General features: G+C 43.6%; 1 protein-coding gene across 9 annotated transcripts in view; it reads left to right on the plus strand.

Annotated features, from left to right (window-relative positions):
• The first annotated feature begins 909 nt into the window (after window positions 1–909).
• Window positions 910–22,987, plus strand: part of ADD1 (adducin 1) — a 54,478-nt gene continuing 32,400 nt past the window's right edge. For 2 of the 9 annotated variants that reach the window (XM_064151584.1, XM_064151593.1), the window contains exon 1: window positions 913–1,044. The gene's annotated coding sequence lies outside the window, so the exon portion shown is untranslated. Of the gene's footprint in view, window positions 1,045–1,537; window positions 1,607–22,987 lie in introns of those variants that run through there. The other 7 variants (XM_064151590.1, XM_064151594.1, XM_064151592.1 and 4 more) reach the window with 7 other exon arrangements.

Raw genomic sequence — 22,987 nt, forward strand, 5'->3', positions numbered from 1 at the left:
ATGATGAGAAACACCTGCAAGCCAAGGGGAAGACAGGGTGGAGGCGGGTGGACCAGACCATGCTGAGCAGACTTTGAGCAAGCACAGCTGTCTGCTATCTTGTATGGCCACGCAGGCACCTGGTTCTGCAGGGCTTCGGTGCAGACAAAACCGCAGATGGGTAACAGCAGAGCAGGTTCACTGCGCAGCAGGTGCTTTATTGCGACTAACAAAGTGCTGGGGGGTTGCCAGGCCCCACCAGACCTAAAGCGGTCTAATCAAACATCCTCTACCTACAAGCTATGTGTGTACATATATCTACATCTGCCCCAGCAAGCACTTCTCTTTAGACTGGAATTTAACATCTGCAGGCTCCTTGAGTGACTTAAAACACCCTTGGTTTAGAGCGATGTCTGCCACCCGCACCAACGCAGGTCTCAGGCTTGACTGCTCTCCTACCACTCTCCATTTCTGGATCAACCCTGACTTTCTATGAGCTTCCAGCGATTAGATATGGTCGCTGCCGTCGCCCTTCTCCGTAACGCTTCCTTGGCAATTACTAGATTGCCGCCCCTATCTCTTAGCCTGCGGCGAGATAAGCTTCCCAGGCGGCGCACTGCCCCTCTCGAAACGGATCCAGCTCCACAAGACGTTCCTTTGCTGGGCCGCGGCGGCGTCTTCCCAGCCTGCGCCCCGCCGCTCGGGCAGCGTGCAAGCAGTCCCAGCCGGTGCCGCCCGCCCCGGGCCGAAGCAGCGCCGCCGGCCCCGCTCCCCGCCGCCCAGCCCGGGCGCCTCCGGCCCGCCTGCGCACCAATAGCAGAGCCGCTTAGTCGCCGAGTGTGCGCCCTCCAATCGGCGGCGTCGTTACTGCCCTGCGGCCTGGGGAAGCCGCACCCTGTCGGGCGGGGGCCGGGCCCGCTCGGTGCGGTGGGGGAGGAGGGAGCGGAGGCGAGCGGCGGGAGGCGGAGTTGGGGCCAGCGGCCGCGGAGTCAGCCTCGTCAGGGGCACCGTCAGCAGCGGCCCCCTTCCTATTCCTTCTTGCCTTTCCTTCTCATCTGTTCGCGGGTGAGCACCACCGGGGCGAGCTGCGGGGGTGGGGAAGGGACGCGGCCGGCGGCGGCGCGAGGGTGGGGGTTGCAGAGGGGCGCAACTGTTAACGGTCCGCGGCGAGGCAGGAGGAGGTAGCGGGCGGGGGCGCAGCCGTTGGCGGCGGGCAGGCTGTGAGGGGGAGGCGCGCTGCGGAGGGGCGCAGACGCTGCAGGGAGGGGGAGGTGGCGAGACGAGGCTGGGGCTCGGAGCCTGGAACCAGCTTGTTTAGCTTGGGGCGGCAGAGAGGAGAGGAGCAGGGGGCGGTTGGTACTGCCCTGCAAACCAGCGGCGGGCGGGTGGGGGGGGGTGTGTATGTGTGGAAAAAGCCAGCTGCCAGCTGCTCGCAGGGTGCCTGCGGTGAGGGGCTGGGGCGGGGAGGCAGGATTTGGGGTGTCTAGAGTGAGGAGGGGCAGAATGAGGAGGTCTCCAGCTGCCGAGTGCGCTGGGGCGGTGGAGGTTGAGGTTGGAAGGGCAGGTTTCTGCCGGCCCTGTCTCGGGAGCCTTAGTCCCCCCTGCCGTGCCCACGGCGGCGAGCGAGGTAGGTTGCCTCTGCTCTGGTGCCGTCGCAGGAAACGGCCGCTCGGCGTTTGAATCTCCGTTGCCCCTCAGCGCTGCGCCTGCTGCCTCTTCCCCCATCTCCCTTCTGCTTCACCTGCCCCTTGCAGCCTACGAAGTGACCCGCTGGCGATGCCTGGTGAAATGCGGGCATTGGAGTGTCCAAATCGCGGTCCGCAGAGGCCGTAGGAATGAAGGAGGAGATGCGATGCGTTTGTGCGGTGCCGGTGATTGGCGGGGTGCAGCAGCAGCAGATGGGCAGCTGTTTTGTTTCCTCTGCTGGAAGGGGGCATCTATATTTTAGTAATTCGAGATAGAAAACGTCAGAGGTCTTTCTGCACATAATTCCTGCGCTATTGTTTTTAAGGTTGATTCTTACTCTCTGTTACGTTAGTTAAAGCTAGTAATTAGGAAGGGGGGAAATGCAGTCAAGCTGGAAAAATATCTGTGACTGTGTGGAGATAGGAGACTGGGAGTAGCACCGGCTTCAAATCTTTTATGAGATGCTGGCTGTTTTATTCTCTTTTTGGAAAGTTGCTGTATTATCCTGTACCAAAAGTATTCTGTTTTCTTGCTTCGTGACTTGTGTCTTTATACAGAGCTTTGTACAATATGTTTTCAGTTCACTTTCAGCTTCTGAATTCTCACCCTGCAGTTACTGGTAGATAATTTCTTTGTGCTTTGCAGAAAGCTACAGGTACCTCCATGTACATAAGCTGTTTATGGTTCTGGGTTCTTGCAACGTGACTGAATGTGCTGACAGAAAGTACTCGGCAGGTTGTAGCTGCTGCAAACGCATTCCTTTTTTTATAGAGCAAAAGGGTTTATTTTAAAAATAAACTATTTCTGAAGCAGGCTTTGATTTTTCTTTACTAAGCTGATCGATGTAGCAATTCTGTCTCAGTAAGGAAACACTCAGAGCTGTTGTATAATAACTGAGGAAAAAAACAACTATGTGCTGGGCTTCTGGAGCGGGTGGCTTTGCTTTTTCTTTATATTCAGTAAGCAGATTGGATATGATCATGTAAAAAATAGTCCTACGTGGACATAATGTTCTCTGCAGTTTGCCTCAGCGACCATATTTTCATCGTGCAGGTTTTCTTTGGAGAGTTTTGAGGAAGAGACAGTTGCAAGTTTTCACATCTCTACTGCAGCAAGGTAGTAACATGTGCAATAGTATGTTTGAACCTTTAAGCATCTGCTGGTTTTATTGGAGTTCTGGTTTCTGTCCGAGATTCCACACTGAGAATACTGCTCTTCAGCCAAAAATTGTTGTGTTGCCTGAAACCTTTCCTTTTTAAGGTTGGCTGTTATAAAATGGTGTGAGAAATCTGGATGTTTGCGCTTCATTGGAAACAAGCGCTTCTGCTAGCGTGTTGTGCCAGTAAGTTGATTAGGGTATGGGTCAGTAATGCTGTGAAGAAGGTCATTTACTGAATCAGTATTTCTCTGTGACAGTTTGGCTTAGATGTCTCCAACAGAAAATGACTCAACTCTTCTCATGCTTTGAGATCTACCAACAGTATGTTATTTTGCATGTACAGAATTGGATCACTTGAGATTGTGGACAAACCCATATAAGCACTGGGAGACTTTCACAGGAGTAAGGATAAAGCTGCTTCTGCCTCATTAAAGTGTTGGTTTGTGGGGGGGTAGCTTCTCAGCATGAGGTACTTTTAACAACTTTCCTCATTCAAGGCTCTGTGATAAATAGGAGGAGAAAGCTGAATTTTCTTAATAAATATCGTAAAATATTACTAGGGAAGTTTCAGCCTAGAAGAAGGATGTTTGGTGTGTTAATTGGTGGTAAGCATACAGCTTCTGTGTGATGAGTGCTTTCTGAGGGGCTAGCCAGTAACTCTTGTAGCCACTACTTCTCAAAGTTGTACAAATAATTTCTTTAATTATTGAAGACCTTAGTAGTGGTGAATAGTGAGTAATTTGCAAATCCCAAACTGTTGCTATGTAAATGAGCCAGTCCTGCTTTGAGGGAAAAAATCATAGTAACAGAACTTGCCCACCACTTTTCTGAGACAGAGCTTATCAGAGGAGTGTTGCTTTTGTTGTGCAGCAAGAAAAACTGAAGCACGAGGACAGCAAGTAAAATAAAATGCCCAATTTATGATTTTTTGGCCGGTTTTAAATTGAAATTTACTTTTGCACCATCCTGCATGGCAGTAATCCTTGAAATAGCTCTGTGCTAGTCATTCATGCTGTAACTAGATGTCTCTTCAACACATAGATAGGTGCTTTGTATGTAAAAAGTGATTATGAGCAGATTTGAGTCTAATTTTGACCTGCTGATTCTGTTGGCAGGTCGTTTGGACATCTGCTGTAGAACCTAAACTACTTCTTTTAAGTTATGCATCTTCTATATTAACAGATTCAGAAGCAGGTATCTTAATCTGGGAACTTTTATTTTTACTTTGAATTTTGCAGTTTTCATTCATATAATTTATTTATCCTCCTCCAGGGAAAAAGTCTTACTACTTCTATAGTCTTTCTCATCAGAAATACTCCTTTTTGGTAGGGCTGTGGGTAGTGGCTGTATAAAGCTGTCGGTAAAGAAAGGTGGGAAGCGTGAATCATGTAACCCAGTTTATTTCCAGAGGAAAGCTTCTTTTCATCAGAAGCAGTAATGCTTAAAAAGTACTGGCTGTGCAGATCTTTTGATCTGTGATCATTTTTGTTAAAATTACCCTTTCCTGTGGTTACTTTTCCTATCACTTTGTGTGTACAATGGCAGAGTTCTGCAGTAATTGATGGAACATCCAAAGTAATGTTGTGGTAATATCTGTGACTGTTTCACCGAGCACCTGTTGTTTATTGGGAGTAATGCTGATAATCTTCAGTCAAATTGAAGCCAGGTGTGCTTTCTTTCCTCACCAGTCAGAGGATGTTGTTTACTGTGGACTTGTTAGCTCAGAAGTGTTACTGGTCAGTAGTTGTAAGGGCAAAGACTCCAGGAAATACCCTTTCTAGAACTGCATTTCAAGTCAAGTGTAAGCTGAGGTAATGTGATTTGTGGTGAGGGCTCCAGCTTAACTTTCTAACCAACAGTCTTGGTCTTGAATAAACTTCAAGTATTGCTGGTCTTTTGGGGAATTTTGGTCTTCACTGTTCTTCATTTCAGGGCAATTTCAGTTGCAGTGTAGAGGGGGATTTTTATACCACCATTCAAGCTGTCTGACCAGCATGTGTGCTTGCTGGCTTTGCTGCATTGATTCTTTGACCATTCAGAAGAAACCAAAAGTGTCTTTGGAGGTGCAGTCAAACAGGAGTAGCAATTTCTTCAACACCTACTTCCTCCTTTTGACCTTGCTTACTAGATTGAATTTTGAGAAATGATCTCTGCCTGCTCTGTTGGATGAAAGTCAGTGAAAGATGAATAACATTAGCAAGCTGGACATCAGAAGAGTTTTTCACTATCACTTGTTGGAGTTATTTTCCCTGCAGATCCATTGAAAATCAGTGTACGTGAAAGCACAAGCTGAGGACTTTAGTGTCTGTGCTCTTCAGACTCATCAAGTGCTCCTTTGCATTTCTAATTCACTAATTATCTTTTTAACTTTATTGGAGTTTTTTTACACCATATGTTACATACTGTTTTCAGAACTTGACTCATGAAATCTGAAAAGACAGGGAGTAAAATATTTTAGAGCTCTGAGATTTTTTCCGTCCATACACCTAATTGAATTGCTGAAAAGGGGCCATGGAAACAGAGGTAAAGGCAGTTAATCAGTAACAATTTATGGTATCTTTGATACTTTCACATCAAATGAGTAGATAAAGGTTAAGTTGTGCCACATTCATGCACCAAAGATTAGGGGGAAGTCAAATTATATCCAAGGTCTTTTTAGATTTTTGGTTGGGATCAGTAAGCATGAAAAACAATTTTGGACCAAAAACTGTAATTTGACTTGCAGGTTGTTCTTGTTGGTGTGCTTTTTCTGCTTCCTATCTCCATCTAGAAAGCCCTGATACGCTATTGCAGCTGGATTACAGCTAATGGCAGATTAAACCAGGCAGTGTCTGGGGAAAAACCTTGACCCGTGTTGATTCTCTTATGTGGTCCAGTTTGGGGTTTGGTTGGTTTGGTTGTTGCAGGGGGAGGGGGGTTGGTGATGTTTATTGGTTTGGATTTTTGTGTTTATATGCTATAAACCATAAAGTAAATGTTCCTGGGTTGTGTCTGTGGAAGCCATGGACAGGGCAAACTTATTAGATGAAACAGTTTATTTAGGTGTTGTTGCTGGAAGCCTGTAAAGCACGTATGGATGTGAAACATCCATTGCATCCTAAAGTCCAGCAAAATCTGTCGTTGCTATGGTGTGTTTGTGGAGAGATGCAGGTTCTTGAGGGTTTTTCACCAAAAAGTCTTTAACACAGCTTAGCATAGTTGTCTTGAAGTATTGCAGGATTAGAGGGACTCATTTTTCTCTCCAACTTCTAAACCTATAAGCTAAATTTAACAAGAAAATGGTGACTTCAAACATACAGAGCTTCTGCCAGCATTGAGACAGTCTGGTGGCCAAAGCTGTCTGCACAAAAGGGGTCATGGCTCCTGATTTTTTTTCAGGGAAGCATCTATCCATGTAGGTGTCGCACACTTGCCTGCCAGTCACTCTGTGGGTAGCTCTGACCAGTCAAGTATAGTTTGCCTTTTGCATGGCCAACCTAGCTAGACCAGTGCTTGGGTGAAGGGAGGAGTAAGGATGGGACTCGTGGTATTTAGAGAGGATGATGAAGACTTGGGGTGAAAAAGGTTAAATAGTGAAGTGCAAGGGACATGAATTGGTAGGAAATTCTATTTCAGTAGTTCTGTTGTCTTTCTCTAGGTGCTTTCAGTTACTGAGAAGCTTTTAATGGTTGTCAGGTGAAATTTTATCCAGCTAAAGTGTTGCTTTCTTTTTCAATGTCACTTCAAGTTTCCATATGATTTGAATAACAAATTCATTGTAAACCCCAGGATTCTATTTTGATTCCAAAGTAAATCTTCTTTCCTTACTGTGGATATAATTTTAAGCCTGTAGTATATATAGCAAAGTGTGTGGGTCTTTAAGCTTTTTTTTTCTCTTCCCTATTGCACTTAAAGTAAAATATATATGAAAATTCACCATCTAATAAATTCTGGTAGTTTTAGTTATAACTAATAACTTGGAAGCTTTTCAGAACAGTTTTATGCCTTTTATGGGTGAACTCAGGATGAAGATATTAGGAAGGAGGTGTTTGCTTCTGTAAATTATTTTTCATGAGGTGCTTGTGGCCAGAAGTATACAGTAAAAATCCCTTTGGTTATGTAGAATGTTTGTGGTACAGTACTAAATTAATTTTAGTATCTAAATTAATAATGATCCTAGAGCTTGGCTGTACATCTGAGCTGAATCTTATCCAGGAATTAAGGTAAAAACTTTGTACATTCTTTACAGTTTTCCTAAAGGAAGTGGACTGTAGCTAGTTTAGATGGAGAGGGAGATGTGCTTAATATCGGGGAAAGCTATTGCATCTTTGATGTGTCAAGGGAAGGTGGTGGATTTCCATGCCTTGCACTTGAAAGCCTCTCCTGTTGTTGTCTGCTGCTGCATGTAACTGAGAGCCAGCCTGGGTGGTTTTCCCACTTCCCATCTCCTTTAGAACCTATGCTAATCTTGGTGCTGCTGAGTTAAGAGGATCATTGCTGTTGCCTCTCCCAGGTAAGGAGAGGATGTTTGTGATTGCAGCATAGGAGAAGGTTTCTGACAGGTGGGATGTCTGCTTGTGGAGCTGCTGTAGTGTTGATCTGGGACACTGGTGCAGTTCTAGTTTGTTAATCATGATGCTGATTTAAGGACAAGGAACCTCCAGTTCAGATACTTCTACCTTGGCTTCACAGCTGTGGAATTATACTTCTTCCAGTGTCTTTCAGTTTTCCCCCACTGCAGCAACTTGAGAAGGAGCCAAGAGCGGAAAACAGAGCGAACAGTTTGCTGCACAAATTGAAGAAGAAGGTAGTCTCTGAGTCTGTCCTCTGGCCTGCCCAGCCACCAGAAAATAAAGAGCATTTTGGCAGTTGGTCAAGGAAAGCCAGAAGTGGTGAACAGAAGGCTGGGAAGCATGGTTAAAACCTGAATGTCAGCCAGAAAAGCTGGACTTAAGCAGTCTTGCAAATTATGAGGGCAGCCTTATTAATTGAACGTTCTGGCTGGTGGAAAAGTTGCCTGAAGCTTTGAGACTTTATGGGTCAATACTTGCCAGTGAAGTAGGGAGACACCCCTCCATGCCTCCAGCAAAGCTCTCAATGTCAAAAGTAAACCCTTATAGCTGCATTTTTTATTTCAGCCACATGTTTCCTGACTCTGGGATCCTGCCTAATGTGAGTAAGGTGAAGTGCTGGAATGGCTGGTCTCTCCAGAAGACTGAGCCTGGTTTTCTTGCTCTTTTTCAGTCTTTAACAGAAGTATGATTTTATCCATGCTGGATTAGTGTCCATGACACAAATGATTGTCAAACATGAATTAAAACAACCCCAAAATGCAAAGAATTCTAAATATTGCATAATGAGAAGATAGAATGGGTTAGTTTTCAATAATGTAACCTTTTTTCAAGAGTTTAATTTTTTTCCTACATTTCCTGCTTTTCAGGGCATTGCTAGTACTGTGGTCAGTAGGAATAGATTGGTTCTGTAAGAACTGAAGTACATTTTCAGGCATTTGTTGCACCTCCAAGTCAAAGGGGTGCATGTTACCACACATTTCCAGTAACACAGCTGCTGGAGTCACTTAGTTGAGGCAGATTTCAAATGCCATCTCCTCTTTGCAGACCTTTAATCAGGACTAGACACCTTTATAATATTACTCTGTTACTAGTAACTGGCTTGAAGAGCTGTTGTGATACCAAATACTTAATGGTAGAAGGAAAACGTGAGGTCATTCAGTCTGAAATTTTGTGTTTGCTACTTTACTTCTTGTACTACAGTTTTTGCTTGTTTAATTTAATCCTTAATTCAGTATGATAATCATTACTGTACAGGATAAATTCACTTCATTTGACTGAAAATGAAGTCTAAATTTATTCTTTCAAGTATTGGATAATCTCAGAGAGTAATTTAGTAATTTTCACCTCCCTCCTCTCTGTTGCTATAGTAATCCTAAATTTGAACCTTGTTTCTGTAGACGCTTTTCCCTTCAGCTAAGTTTTATGATAGCTGTGCAGTGTGTTCTTGAACTGAAATAGTGGTGATACAGGTTTTTGTCTTGTCTTTGGTTTACATTCGGATGTAACATCTGAGCTAAAGTTGGAGCTGGAGTTAAGCAGCCTTTAACTTGCTTGCTCCTTTTCTGTCTCTGGGGAGACTCTGTGGCGTATTTACTCCTTACAGATTTTTACTCGTGTTTCAGGCGTGCATCATTTAGAGGGAAAAGAAGCAACTAAACCAAGGTCCAACTAAACCAAGAAAATAACAAACTATGTCTGTCGTGAAAAGCTGTTAGTTGTTGCAACTGTGGAAGTGAACATTTGAGCGGCAAAGGCTGTGACTTAGTTCAGCATCCAAATGTTCTTGCAGTTGCTGTTTTACAGCAACATTCAGGGCTCATTTAATGAGGTGCTTTCACTACTGGCATAACTCAACTTTGGATATAGCAATAAATGCAGATAATTCTGGCAACTGTATAAAACACTTGTGCTTTTAGCAAACTGATTATTTTGTCATGTAAGGGAAAAAAAGTGATATATAAGATCTAGCAATGTTAAAAGTAAACTGAAGGAGAGCATCAGGAGTAAGCAGAAAACCTGAACAAGATTTATCAGCTGTCTTGTCAGGAAGCATGTATGCAATGAAACAAGACTAAAAATAATTTACATACAAATGAAAGACTGCATGAAGAGTTTGCCTCAATTTTCAATGACATCAATTTTGAACTTACTGAACTGAGGTTATAAAAATGGTTTCCGTAAAGATCAAATCTAATAGGGTGCAGGTCAGTGGGACTAAGTGTTACTTACTCTGGAATTTTGAAGTAGGTAGTCTGTGTGACTGCAGGTTTGGTTGCAAGAGTTGATACAAAATAATCAAGGCAAAAGGGTGCTGGGTGGCTGGTGAACAGTAATCATCTATGTTCAGAGCAAAAGGTGGCTTGGGATAGTTATTGCATCATTAGTGTGACCTTAATATTCAGGGATTTGTTTAAATTTGAAAGAGAAGCTATTTTATGTAGCAGGAAAATGGAGTGTGAAGTATCACACAGTATCATCAGGGTTGGAAGAGACCTCACAGATCATCAAGTCCAACCCTTTACCACAGAGCTCAAGGCTAGACCATGGCACCAAGTGCTACGTCCAACCTTGCCTTGAAGTGCCCCAGGGACGGCGACTCCACCACCTCCCCGGGCAGCCCATTCCAGTGTCCAATGACTCTCTCAGGGAAGAACTTTCTCCTCACCTCCAGCCTAAATCTCCCCTGGCGCAGCCTGAGGCTGTGTCCTCTCGTTCTGGTGCTGGCCACCTGAGAGAAGAGAGCAACCTCCTCCTGGCCACAACCACCCCTCAGGTAGTTGTAGACAGCAATAAGGTCTCCCCTGAGCCTCCTCTTCTCCAGGCTAACCAATCCCAGCTCCCTCAGCCTCTCCTCGTAGGGCTGTGCTCAAGGCCTCTCCCCAGCCTCGTCGCCCTTCTCTGGACACGCTCAAGCATCTCAATGTCCCTCCTAAACTGGGGGGCCCAGAACTGAACACAGTACTCAAGGTGTGGTCTAACCAGTGCAGAGTACAGGGGCAGAATGACCTCCCTGCTCCTGCTGACCACACCATTCCTGATGCAGGCCAGGATGCCACTGGCTCTCTTGGCCACCTGGGCACACTGCTGGCTCTTGACAGAGACGACGTGGTCAGAGAAATCTAATGACCCTTTTTATGAGATACTTGACATCTTGGAGAGGATATGTGGTTAGAGCTGGGCTCTTCACTTAGGAGTCACATAGTGTGTTGTGTGAGTCCATGTAAAAGCTAGAGTGATGTTTCTGTGAGCACTGATTTAGTGAGAGGCTGTGTTGAGGATGCATAGAACTGGGTGACCAGAACTTTGAATAGAAAGTATGTTAGCAGTGGAATTTGTCCAGGATCAGTTTCAAGCTGATTGTCATTAAAAAGATTGATGCATTCCCACTTCTTATACCAAACTCACGTTTTCTCAGATGCCCAGTGTCACCACTAGAAACGCAGAAAACCACTTCAGGCTGACTAGCCTGTTGAAGTCAGCAACCATGGAAGGTGTGAGGATAACAAGCATGCTCTTGTTGCCCTATTAATATTTTCCTTTAAAGTAGGAAAGTGATCTTGATGTTTTCTAGTACTAAGGATAGCTTCTCTGGAATACTGTATCTAGAGTCTGTCACCTGCAATCAAGTCAGAAGGGCATTTGCACTTGAAGAGGTGCCAGAACTGACTCCTAGAGCAAGAGAATGGGGGATTTACTCTGGAAAGAGGACTCGGTGTCCTGTTTGATCTTGGAAAACAAAGCATGGGAGAAGTTGCTCTTAAAAATATGGGGGAAACAACACAGGTGGGTGAAAAGAGTTTCTGAAGCTTGAGATATGAGAACAACTGCATGTGAACTATCCAAGAATAAACCTAGTCTGGAAACTGGAAAAGATGGTTCCTAAGCAACGGAGGCATAGAAGTCTGCAACAGCCTTCCCTTAGGAGTAGTGGAATAAGACTGTTTAAGATGGAGCTGGTTAGCTTATGTAAGTAGGGGGAGGGGATGTAACACGGAGCTTTCCACAGTACCTTGAGATCTGAACTCCTTGACCCAGAATGGTGGCTTGTTCCCGTGACTCCTGTCTTGTTAGCCCAAGGTGATGTAGGAGTTTGCCCAGATGCTCTCCAGAGACCAGTAGGTATGTAAGTGGTTTGTTTCTTGGACAAACAGACCAGTTGCATTCTGAGCTACAGAAATACTTAGATCAAGGGATAATACATGTCAGACAGGTAGGAAGGTTTCAGTACTCTTGTCCCTTAACTAGTGGATATACATTATGTTTTACAAACCAACAGAATCATTCAACAGATGTAGTGCTGAGCCCTGTATTGTTTTCTTCTCGTGCTGTCCTGTGGCACTGAGGGAAGCTGCCCACAACATGTGCAATGATCTTCCTATTTCTCTCTGAATTCTCCTGGTGCAAGCTGAAGGATCAATGTGGTGAAAGCCCTGTTGACCATGTTGTCTGTTGCCTTGCTCTTCCTCTCTGTTGCCTGAAGACTCTTAATAAGCTTGGAATTTGTTTTTTTTTTTTCAAGGAAACATCATTTTTGTGTTTGCTCTGAGAGATGCTCTCCTATCTCTGCATAATGGATTTCTGGTTTTAAAGGAGACTTGACAAAGAAAAGGATTCTACTGCCTTCTTCCTGACAGAAAGACACTAACTAGCAAATTGGGGAATTAGTGTTGCCTGAGGTTATGATATTTCTCCACTTTCTTCAATCGTTACGACATGTTAAATCATGCTTTAATTCCTTCTGAGGTATTTCAGAGCCAGGAGGGAGCTTGTGAATGCTCATTTGTGCAATTGTTTCATTTACAGCAGTAGTTACCTTACTGGGTATGGCTTTTTATACAAAGAAACAGGCAGAAATACAATATCTGCTGTTTTTCTTTGGCTCTTACTCTGCATTACTTATTCTTTCTAAAGGTTCATCTAGGACACTTCATTTTTTGGGAGGAAGTTCAAACATGGAAAGTAGTTTGGTTAGGACAGGATTGAAATCTAATGGTGTTTGACAGGTTCCTTCCTGACTCTGCTTAATGTGTATTATTGACTTCCCTTCAGCTCTTAGTTAAATTTCCTGTTGATTTTAGGTATAACTAATTGCCAAAGCAGTGCCCATCTGTGCCTATCTGTGTGCTTAAATTAGATTTGTTTTCTCATTTCACAAGTGTAACATCATTTGGGGCTTTCAGAACTAATGCAGGAGAATGAGAACTAGATCTTACTCCTTTGAATTGCGGTGTTCACATGTAATGATTAATGTGAACAGTAAGTAATTACATGGGCATGTCATCAGTGACTTGAATGGCACTTTGCATGTGTTGTTTAATGTTAGCTCTTGCATCCCAAAATGGAATTTTTGGAGAAAGTGCTTGACAGTTACAATTTTGAAAGCTGATAAATTATAGTTAATGCTTGAAAGTTTGCAGAACTGTTCACTGCTCTGTGGTAAAGGGTTGGACTTGATGATCTATGAGGTCTCTTCCAACCTTGGTGATACTGTAATAGTGACTACATTGCATTTAATCCACTTTATTACTGAGCCATTCTGTTTTACTACTCTTAAACAGGTGTGAACTTGTCACAGGTTCATGTAATAAAAGAAAAACTCCAAAGTCTGAAACTGTTTGGCAATAGTCTCCAAAGAGTGGAGGACACAGCAGACATCTTCTGAAAGCTCATACAGTGAGGAGGTTGTATTTAGGAACACTGATATTTGGAAATAATCCATCAATATCCAGTAAAAAACCCTGATTGATTATCTTGACATCTGTTCTTAAAATGTGTTTCACCTGGACTATACATGATTTGTCATACTAACTGAAGAGATGTCAGATGAAATAGAGAATTCTGTTGCCTTGGCAGGACAGAAGTAATAGAAATTATTACCAAAAAGCCAGTTGTGTTCAGTGTGGTAAATGGCATTTGTCATCTGGCCCTGTAGAATAGAGAGTGGGCCATGAAGATGAGCTGAGAGCTGGATCACCTCTGCTCTCAAGATAGGCTGAGAGAGTTTGGGTTGGCCAGCCTGGAGAAGAGAAGGCTCTGGAGAGGCTTCAGAACAGCCTTCTAGGATTTGACAGAGGCTGCAGAAGAGCCTAAGAGGGTCTTTGGTGTACAAAGGTATGGAGTGACAGGACAAGGGGTGATGGTCACAAACTAGAATAAACTGGTTTGAAATGAGACATGAAGAAGAAATTATACCCCAAGAGGGTGATGAGACACTGGAACAGATTGCCCAGAGAAATTGTGGAGGCTCCAACCCTTAGAGCCAGGTTGGATGGGGCCTTGAACCAGCTGCTCTGGTAGAAGTTGTCGCTGCTTCTGGCAGGGGATTGGAACTAGATGATTTTGAAGGTATCTTCCAACCCAAACTGTTCTGTGATTCTATGAACACATTTTAGTGGGGTTTCTGTTGGTTTTAATAAGCTTTGTTGGATGCTTTGTTACTAGACATGTCCACTAAAATGGGAATTGCTTGTGGCCTCATGCACTGAACTATGTGGATGTGTTAGATCCTTTTGAGTTCCCATAAGAGCAAGACCTTTTGTGGAAATAGCCATCAGGGCAGAGGGTGATGCTGTACTCCTGAGAGTGTGTTGTGTTTACAAAATAGGGAGGCAGATGTTTGGTGTAGTAGTTTCTAAGTACAGAACAATTCTGTTGTAAAAACAAATACCACAGCACAGCTCTGATAGAAGTGATTACTGTTTTCCTTCCATGCAGTTGTGCCCATCTCTTTAGAGAGCTGCTTACCAACGTCTGAGGTTTTGTTGTGATCAGTTGGACTTCACAAGGGCAGAAACTGCCAGCATGTGTCTAACTGCATGTGGCTTGGGAAATAGCTGCGGGAGCTGGGCTTAGAGCACTGGCTTTGTGTGCTGTGTGCATGGCACTGTGTTCTGCTCTTTCTAATGCCAGTAGCCTGGCAATGAGCTTGAAAGGACTGCACATAGATATTTCAGCAATAAAATAGTGGCAGCAGGGTTCTAGAAAGAGACTTTACAGCTTTGTTCAAGAATAAAAGTATTTTGACAGTGCTGTGTGGATTACTCAGGATCTTTGTCTGACTCCTACAGCCTTGACACATCTCTATATCCTTAGTGGCAATTGTTTTAACTTACATTTCTGTTTCTGTGATTATAAACCCCGTGTTGACTAGATGTGATTGTTGGAACACATTGAGGAAAGAGGTTCTGGTTACTGCTAGGCATGGAAACAATTTCTTGGCTATTGGTAGTGATAGTGGTGAAACATAAAGGGCATTGTCTTAATGTGTTGTTCATGTGTAGAAGAGAAGTTGCTTCAATAGAGGATATTTTGCTCATGTATTGAAGAGAGGTTGCTCGGCTAGGGATCCCAGTAAAAATCAGTAACCAAGGCACTATTACAATGGAGTGGATTTTAGGCAATCAGTAAAGCTCTTCTACACATCTACAGATGTGTAGAAACGTTGTGGGTTTTTACTGTCAACCTCCAAATATTTGTCAACTAAAATAATCCATGCCTAAAGATGATAGTCTTTATAGATAGATATTGTTCTATTTCATCTGGAAGCATGGGGTGTCTGCAGGCCAGGAGCTTTTTCTGTTTCATAATGGGACATGAATTCTGTAAGTGCAGAATCACAGAAGGGTGGGGGTTGGAAGTGACCTCTGGAGATCATCTAGTCCAACTCCCTTGCTGAAGCAGGTTCTCCTAGATCAGGTTGCACAAAAACATGTCCAGGCAGGCTTTAAATGCCTCCATAGAAGGAGACTCCACAGTCTCTGTGGGCAGCCTGGGCCAGTGTTCCACCACCCTCAAAGTAAAGTTTCTCTTACAGGCTAATTTGTACCTGCTGTTCCTTAGCCTTTTTACAAGACACTACTGAGAAGAGCCTAGCCCCATTCTCTTGATACCTGTCAAAGCTCTGTTTCTGAAACCCTCTGTAAATAGCAGCATTTTGCCACTGTCAGGTGGAAACAATGAGAACTTCAGCTTGGAAGATCATGCCTGGCTTTGTATCATGTTGATTTATGCATCCATGCTCAGTTGTGCAACACTTGTCTGACAGGGAAGACAGCGTGGTCAGGAGGGTGGTTTTCTCATGGTGTTTCATCTGTTGCCGTGTGGGTGTACATGACCCATGAGGTTACCCCAGAAGTAGGAAACAGGGCTGCATAATTGTGGGCTGGGGACTGCATTCACACTCCTGGGAAAACAAAATACAGAGGTGAATTGCTCCTAGCCTAGAGTCCATGAGCATTTCTTGACGCCCTGTTTCCTAATGGGGAACAGCCAACCATCTAATGCAGGAAAGGGAGTCCCAGTGAGACTCTTATCCATAGTTTATATGTCTTGAGTTACAGATTTAAGTCATCAAGAGCATTTGGAGAAGGAAAAGAGAATGCTCTTGGATTTGGTAACTGCAAGAGGATGAACTTTGTCCTGCTGTTGCTTCTAAGACTTATGTCAAGGTAGTGTTAATGTCCTTTAGACAGGGCATGTATTTTAAACACTGCCCAGAAATTCTCAGTGTAGGGTGGGTAAAGGATGGGGTAAACCATTTTATCTTCATAAAATCCTTCATCTACCTGAAGAACTGAAAAATGCCTGCATAACCACCATGTAGAGGAGTTGGAGTTTTAATTTGAGTAAGCTTGATTATTTGTTCTCTGACTTGGAAACAGGATGATGACACATGTGAGGGTCACATTTCAAAGCTGGTTTTATATGCAACTGCAATTTTCAAATTTCATATGGAAAGTGTATGTCAAAGTGAACCCTTAGGCTTGCATTCTCCAAAGAGATTTGTTTCCTCTTGCATACAGGCTTTGAAAATTCTGCCTTTCTGCTCTGTCAAGAGCTTAAATTGGTCTCATAATTTATCTGAATTTCTGTTCATCCCTTCCTCCTCCACCAAAACTGGCAAGTGCTATTAAAGAACTGGGGGATGCCACCTAGAAGAACCTCATCTGAATGTGAATGAGAAACTGAAGAGAAATTTAGCAGCTCTGCTGCCTTACTCTGCCCGATTCAAGCCTACTGGAAATCTCCAGTCTTTATATTAGCCTCCATCTCATTTATGTATTTAGATTCTGGCTCAAACATGTAACACTCATCCACAGCATTTGTGATGCTGACACATCAAACTTGCTGCTTCCAGCATAATGCATGCACACTGTCTAACTGCTGTAGTAACTTCAGAGTTACTTGGATTCTCTGCTGGAAAATAATGTCTCAATCCATGCATCTAGTCATGACTATTCAGCTTGTTTCGATCTCAAAAGTCTCAACCAACCAGTCTCTGAAGAAGGCAGGATTCTTTCTATTGGAACATTTTCTGCAGGATCTCCAAAGGCAGAGGAGCATTAATCACAAATTCATCCAGAAACATGAACTTGATGTTGTAGTTCTGTTTCCAAGTAGTAGCACATTCTGTTACTTAGTCTCTCTATCCTTCTTTTTGTGATTTTGTAATCTTTTAGAGCAGCTATACTAATTGCTTCTAACATCAGCATTTCCTGGAAAGTATAAAAAAATACACATGGTTCTTAGATTTTATTATTTGGGCTTACTGCATAATTGAGTGGCAACAAACTCTGCTAGAGCATACTTAAGCATACTTATGATATCATTACCTGATAAATCCATCACCAAAAAGGGGATGTTGTATACAAGAAGAAAGTTGCAGTGTGCCTCTGATAGTGACTCTTAGAAAAAAATATGTTAAAAGGGAATATGTGTATATGTCAGGTTCTCTGCAAGGTAATGGTTGCTGTTGGTGGACAGGCAGGAAGGATGTTTTTCAAGACCATGTACGTTGCAGCTTGAGCTCAGAACACGGCCACAAGAGTTAGTGAGTGGCATGTCTGAGCGTGCCAAAAGCAGACAGTGAGTATAGTCTAACATCAGTGACATTGCTTCATGTTGGAATATGTGTGGAACATGCTGTGTGGTTTAGACTGGAAAGCAAAACTGATAGGCTTATGCACTTTTAGTTTGCCCTTGTCTTCAACTCAGGATGTGGAAGAGCTTAGGTGAGAGCTGTTATTAAAGTTTAATAATTTCTGATGAATGAGGAACTGGGAGGGTTTCAGTTTTGCAGCCCTTTTTGTGTAACTCTCCTGTAAATCCCCAGGCTCTGTTGATAGAAGCAGGATAAACTGTAAAACAGAATCTGGTAACTCATGTGCTTGATTTTTTAAATTCCAGTTTGTCAGTAGCCTTGCTTGATTAAAAAAATCTCTTCTGTTTCTTGAACTTGAGTAAGTTTGCCCTCTACATTTAGATGTGGTTAAAACTCCTAGAGAATCTTTTGCTACTCCCTTCTTTAAACATCCCAGTTCATGAACAGTAAATGGAATTGGTTTTCTTTAGGGTGAGGTCTTTTCCACAGTGGAGGTGAGGCTGAGCAGCAGTACCTCAGTGTCATTGTTCATGCATGTCTAGAGGCAATTCAAAGGGACTCAAGCCACCTTCACTGTTATTCTTCTGTGAGGTTCATTTACTGAGGCTGTGAAGCGGGGAGTCATCCTTTACATCCTGTCATCATCTCTGTTGATGATTTGAACCCTTAGAACACCTTTAGATTTGCTCTAACATTGTCAGTGCCATTATACTTCAACTAAAAATGACCTTGTCTTTGGCTGTTTGTGGAGCTGGGATTGTTTAGCCTGGAGAAGAGGAGGCTCAGGGGTGACCTTATTGTTGTCTACAACTACTTGAGGGGAGGTTGTGGCCAGGAGGAGGTTGCTCTCTTCTCTCAGATGGCCAGCACCAGAATGAGAGGACACAGCCTCAGGGGAAATTTAGGCTGGAGGTGAGGAGAAAGTTCTTCCCTGAGAGAGTCATTGGACACTGGAATGGGCTGCCCGGGGAGGTGGTGGAGTCGCCGTCCCTGGAGCTGTTCAAGGCAGGATTGGATGTGGCACTTGGTGCCATGGTCTAGCCTTGAGCTCTGTGGTAAAGGGTTGGACTTGATGATCTGTGAGGTCTTTTCCAACCTTGTTGATACTGTTGATACTGTGTATCAGTTTAAGTGTTTATCCCGAGGTGTCATCTGCTCCAGAATGACAGTCAACAGTCTTCATCCTAGACTGAGAGATATTTTCAGTGTTTAACATGAATGAACTGGAAAAAAACTTCAACCAGGCCAATAAAACAGCTCTCACACTTGCACAAAGTCAAACTGTGGCTTTAACGAGTCCAGGACAGTGGTTTTACTAGCTGTGTGTAACTGAGGGGAAAAGACTCTGGCCACCTTTCTCTCTCTGGTTAGTAAGTAAAGACACACAATGTAATCCAGCTGTTTTGGAAGAAGCTCTTTTTGCAGAGGGATCCAAAGGGTTAAATGCCATTGTTTTGTTCATCGCCAGCGGGTTTCAGAAACCTCATCCCTCGCTATTCAGTCCTACAGGAAAATAACTGGATCCAGGCCAAGATGGGGCCGCCTCGCCTGTGTGTTGCTGCAGCTCAGTCCATCCTTTATGCATCACTATACTAATACTAATATTTTAGATATGAGGACTTGGGAGTTGCTGACATTTCTTGCATTTTTAAACTATCAGGGAAGTGTCCACATTCCTGTCCAAAATGAGCCTGAATTTCTTCTGTCCTTCGTAGGAGCTTTTGTTAGGCAGAGAGCACTGAGGTGTTTTATTTCTGTCTGTGATAGCACTGGGTGTGTGGGTGAGGTCTTTTTGCTTGCTTGCTTGGTTTTTTTCCTTGACACTGATCTGGCATAATCCTTTTGAAAACCTGAACAAACATTTTAATAAAGGTTCATGTCTAATTTTAGACTGTCCAGAAGAAAGGTAGCACTGGGTAGGTAGTGCCATGAAAAAAATATTTCCTATACAGCTTAATAGGAATGGTGAAACAATGCTCCTGTGGTTCTATTGCATAGTGGAGAGGCCTTGTTCATTTTGTGTATTTGGCTGAACCTTGAGGTCAAAAAGAAAATCTTGGGGGAAGAAGAAAGCTTCTCTTTCTTGTCTCCTCTTTTTGCACCTAGACCATGTGTGTGGCATTCCTTCAGATAACTTGCAACTCATACTGTGTCTTGCATTCAAGTAATCTCTGGAGTATTCTGCCTTCTGGCAGGTAGAATCCTAGAATGGTGTGGGTTGGAAGATCATCTAGTTCCAAACCCTTGCTGTGGGTAGAGACACCTCCTACTAGAGCAGCTTGCATAAGGCTCCATTCACCCTGCCTTTGAACACTGCCAGGCTTGGAGCCTTCACAGCTTCTCTGGGCAACCTGTTCAGTGCCTCACCACCCTCACAAAGAAGAAATTCTTCCTCATGTCTCATCTAAATCCAGCTTCTTCCAGTTGGAAACCATCACCCCCTCAACCTACTGCTACAAGTTGCTTATAAGCTCCACAGATCTGAATCTGTGTTACAGCCTCTCCAGTGCTGTGGGAGAGCCTGTGCTCTGTGCTCTTCCTCTTGACCTGCTATATTTCCAAGCATCCCCAAGATTGTGATGGACAGTGGTAAAACCTTGTCCTTGATCATTGGTCCTGACCTAATTCTCACATCTGTTTAAAGCCACTGCTGCAACCACTGCTCTTCTGTGAAGCAGCATTAGATTCTTCTTGGATAAGTGTCACCTCTGTGTAAGCAGATGGCTTTCCTTCCAAGGGACTCTGTGGAGGGAGTACTGCCAAGAACTGGGGGCTTCTGTGGCATTGTTGTTTCCTAGGAATGTCTGGTTTCAAATAGGTGTATGTGAAAAGCATGACAGTTTTCTTACCTGCTTTGTTGTACAGGTAAATGAAACATCTCATTTTGCTTCTCTCTTTGAAAAGCTGGCACGTTCACTTGTGTTTTCCACAGATGTGGTGTTGCAATTAACTTAGGTTTAGGGCCAGTGTTCATTTTTGGGTCAGGCATACTGATCAGTTTGTGTCAGGCTTTCTAAGTACTTGCTAGATAAAGCTGGGGCCCTGCCCCTGGAAAGCTGGTGATCTGATTTGACCTGTGATGAAAAATCTGAGGGCACTGGCTTATTGGTGTGAGGCTTGGGAAGTGCATGTGGGTTCACAGAAACCTAAAAATAAGCAGTATTTGGGTTAAACCTCTTTATTTGTAGGGACTCATGACCCTAATAGGAAAGATAAATGTGCATTTGTTTTCTGACACTGCTGCCATCATCCATGAATACTAATGATGAAAAAATGATTGAATAAAGTATTTGAATTTTATATTTTCTTGGCCTCAGATTCTCTTTGCGCAATCAGAAGATGAACATCAGTGACTTGACTCATCTTTGTATAGTTCCAAGTGATCTGTGTAGCTGAGTCTGCCTGACTGCAGTGAGTGAGCAAATGGGGTGTAGCAATAAATCATGTTGGAGAAAATACCTCCAGTATTTTCTGCTCAACAAATGTTAGTTTCATCAAAAAGGCATTGAGAGACCACCTCTCTAGTGCAGCCTTTTTCCTTCCCCAGGTTGACAGGCTTCACTTCAAAACAGATTAATAACCCAAGCAGTTCAGTTGCAGTGAACTAAACTACCGAATGCATCTAAGAAGGCAGTGAGACAAGCTGGGAACTTGTGTGGTTTGTGTCACTGAACTTTGTCAGGTAAGGTCTGTCTGAATAGATGCACTTCATGTGCAGCAGATCATGAAAAAATAGACATCCAACCTGACCTGAGGGGAAAATTGATCCTAATTGCACGTTTGGTACTGTCTCTGAGTACTTGCACTATCTGACTGACATTGTCTTCAGCTGTCACCAACCTACCAGCTCAGTAATTTGCTATTTGTTGTTTAAAAAAAAACATGACAAGAATAAAACTCCCCAAGTGCTGTAGTATACCAGAGGTACTTTGGAAGCTGCAGATAGCATGAGCTTATTGAGCATGTTGAGCATGTTGTGTGGAAGAAGCTCTTCACAATGAGAGGGATGAAATACTGGAACAGGTTGCTCAGAAATGTGGTTGAAGCCTTGTCCCTGGAGACATTGAAGATCAGATTTGATGTGGCCCTGGGCAGCCTGATCTAGTTGCGGGTGTATCTGCTGACCCTTCCAACTTGATGCAGTCTGTGAACCTCTGCATATGGGAACTTAGATTTCCCAAAGCCGGTGAACTGAGGGCAGGCTCAGATGTCTGAGGCAGAGAAGATTCTGATCTCACTGCAGACAGAGAGTAGAAGGTGTTCTGGAAGTTGGATTAAAACTTCTGTTTTTTAAAGGTTTGCAAAACAAAGCAATTGACTTGGCATTGCCTGTGTATGGTTAGGAAGCTTCCACCTCCATCCAAGGGTACACGTGTCAGGAGTTCAGTCCCAAGCGTTAAATCTCTCCATACTTCTGTTAGCAGGACTGATAAGCTGTGCCCTCTGTGACCAGTTAACCTTTCTGGTCAGGATGTTCATCTCTACAAGTTAGTCTTCTATTCTCTGGATTATTTTTGTATCACATAATGTCAGGGGCTGGAAGGGACCTCAAAAGCTCATCCAGTCCAACGGCCTGCCAGAACAAGATCACCTATACCAGGTGTCCAGGCGGGTTTTGACTGTATCCAGAGAGGGAGACTCCACAACCCCCGTGGGCAGCCTCTTCCACAGTTCTGTCACCCTCACAGTGAAAAAAATTCCTCCCCGTGTTTACATGAAACTTCCTGTGCCTCAGCTTCCACACATTGTCCCTTGTCTTGTCAGCACACATCACCCAGCAGAGCCTGGCTCCATCCTCCTGGCACTCACCCTTTACATATTCCCAGGAAGGCTGGGGAGGGACTATTTACAAGGTCTTGTAATGACAGGATGAGGAGTAATGGGTTTAAACTGGCAGAGGGCAGATTTAGCCTGGATGTTAGGAGGAAGTTCTTTACAGTGAGGGTGGTGAGACACTGGCACAGGTTGCCCAGGAAGGTTGTGGCTCCTTCCTCCCTGGAGGTGTTTAAGGCCAGGTTGGATAAGGCCTTGAGCGACCTGCTCTAGTGGGAGGTGTCCCTGCCTAGGGCAAGGGGGTTGGAGCTGGATGATCCTTGAGGTCCCTTCCAACCTAGAGCATTCTATGATTCTAATTGTAGCCTCTCCTTGCCCACTGATATTTCCTGGCTTTTCTTGAAGGGCATATGTGAGAATCAGAAAGAATATTTTAGCAATGGGGTTGTTTTTCCAAAGTTGGGGAGATAGTTTTGCTACTTGATATTATCTTCTGATTACAGTACATGGACTCACCACAGGTCTTTGCAATTCCATCACAGTGATCTCTGATGGCTCCTCACTTCAGTTGTAATCTTGTTTTGTTGTTACTCAGTAGTTTTGCCTCCGGTTGTACTCCCATGCATTAACTGCATTAAATTGAGTTTGGTGATGGTATTAATTACTTATTTTTTTTGTTTCTACTCAAAGTTAATTTGAATTGAAATTCAATGGTTTGCCTTTTTTTTTAATAAAATTGAAAGCAAATCAACTTCTGTGGAATTTGGGGTATTTTTATTTGGTGATGTAATTATGAGGACTTGTTTTGGGAGCTCTTTAATTGTAGGTTCAATGTGAAGGTTTCAATCTCAATGTTGGAGCAGCCTCATAAAATCAATTTATCTGAAGACCACAGTTTGTGATAACCACCATGGTGGCTGGAAATAAGAAATGCTGATGATGAGCTCCAGTTGCCAA

The sequence above is a fragment of the Pogoniulus pusillus genome, chromosome 11 (genome assembly GCF_015220805.1).
Source record: "Pogoniulus pusillus isolate bPogPus1 chromosome 11, bPogPus1.pri, whole genome shotgun sequence".
NCBI classification, from domain to species: Eukaryota; Metazoa; Chordata; class Aves; order Piciformes; family Lybiidae; genus Pogoniulus; species Pogoniulus pusillus.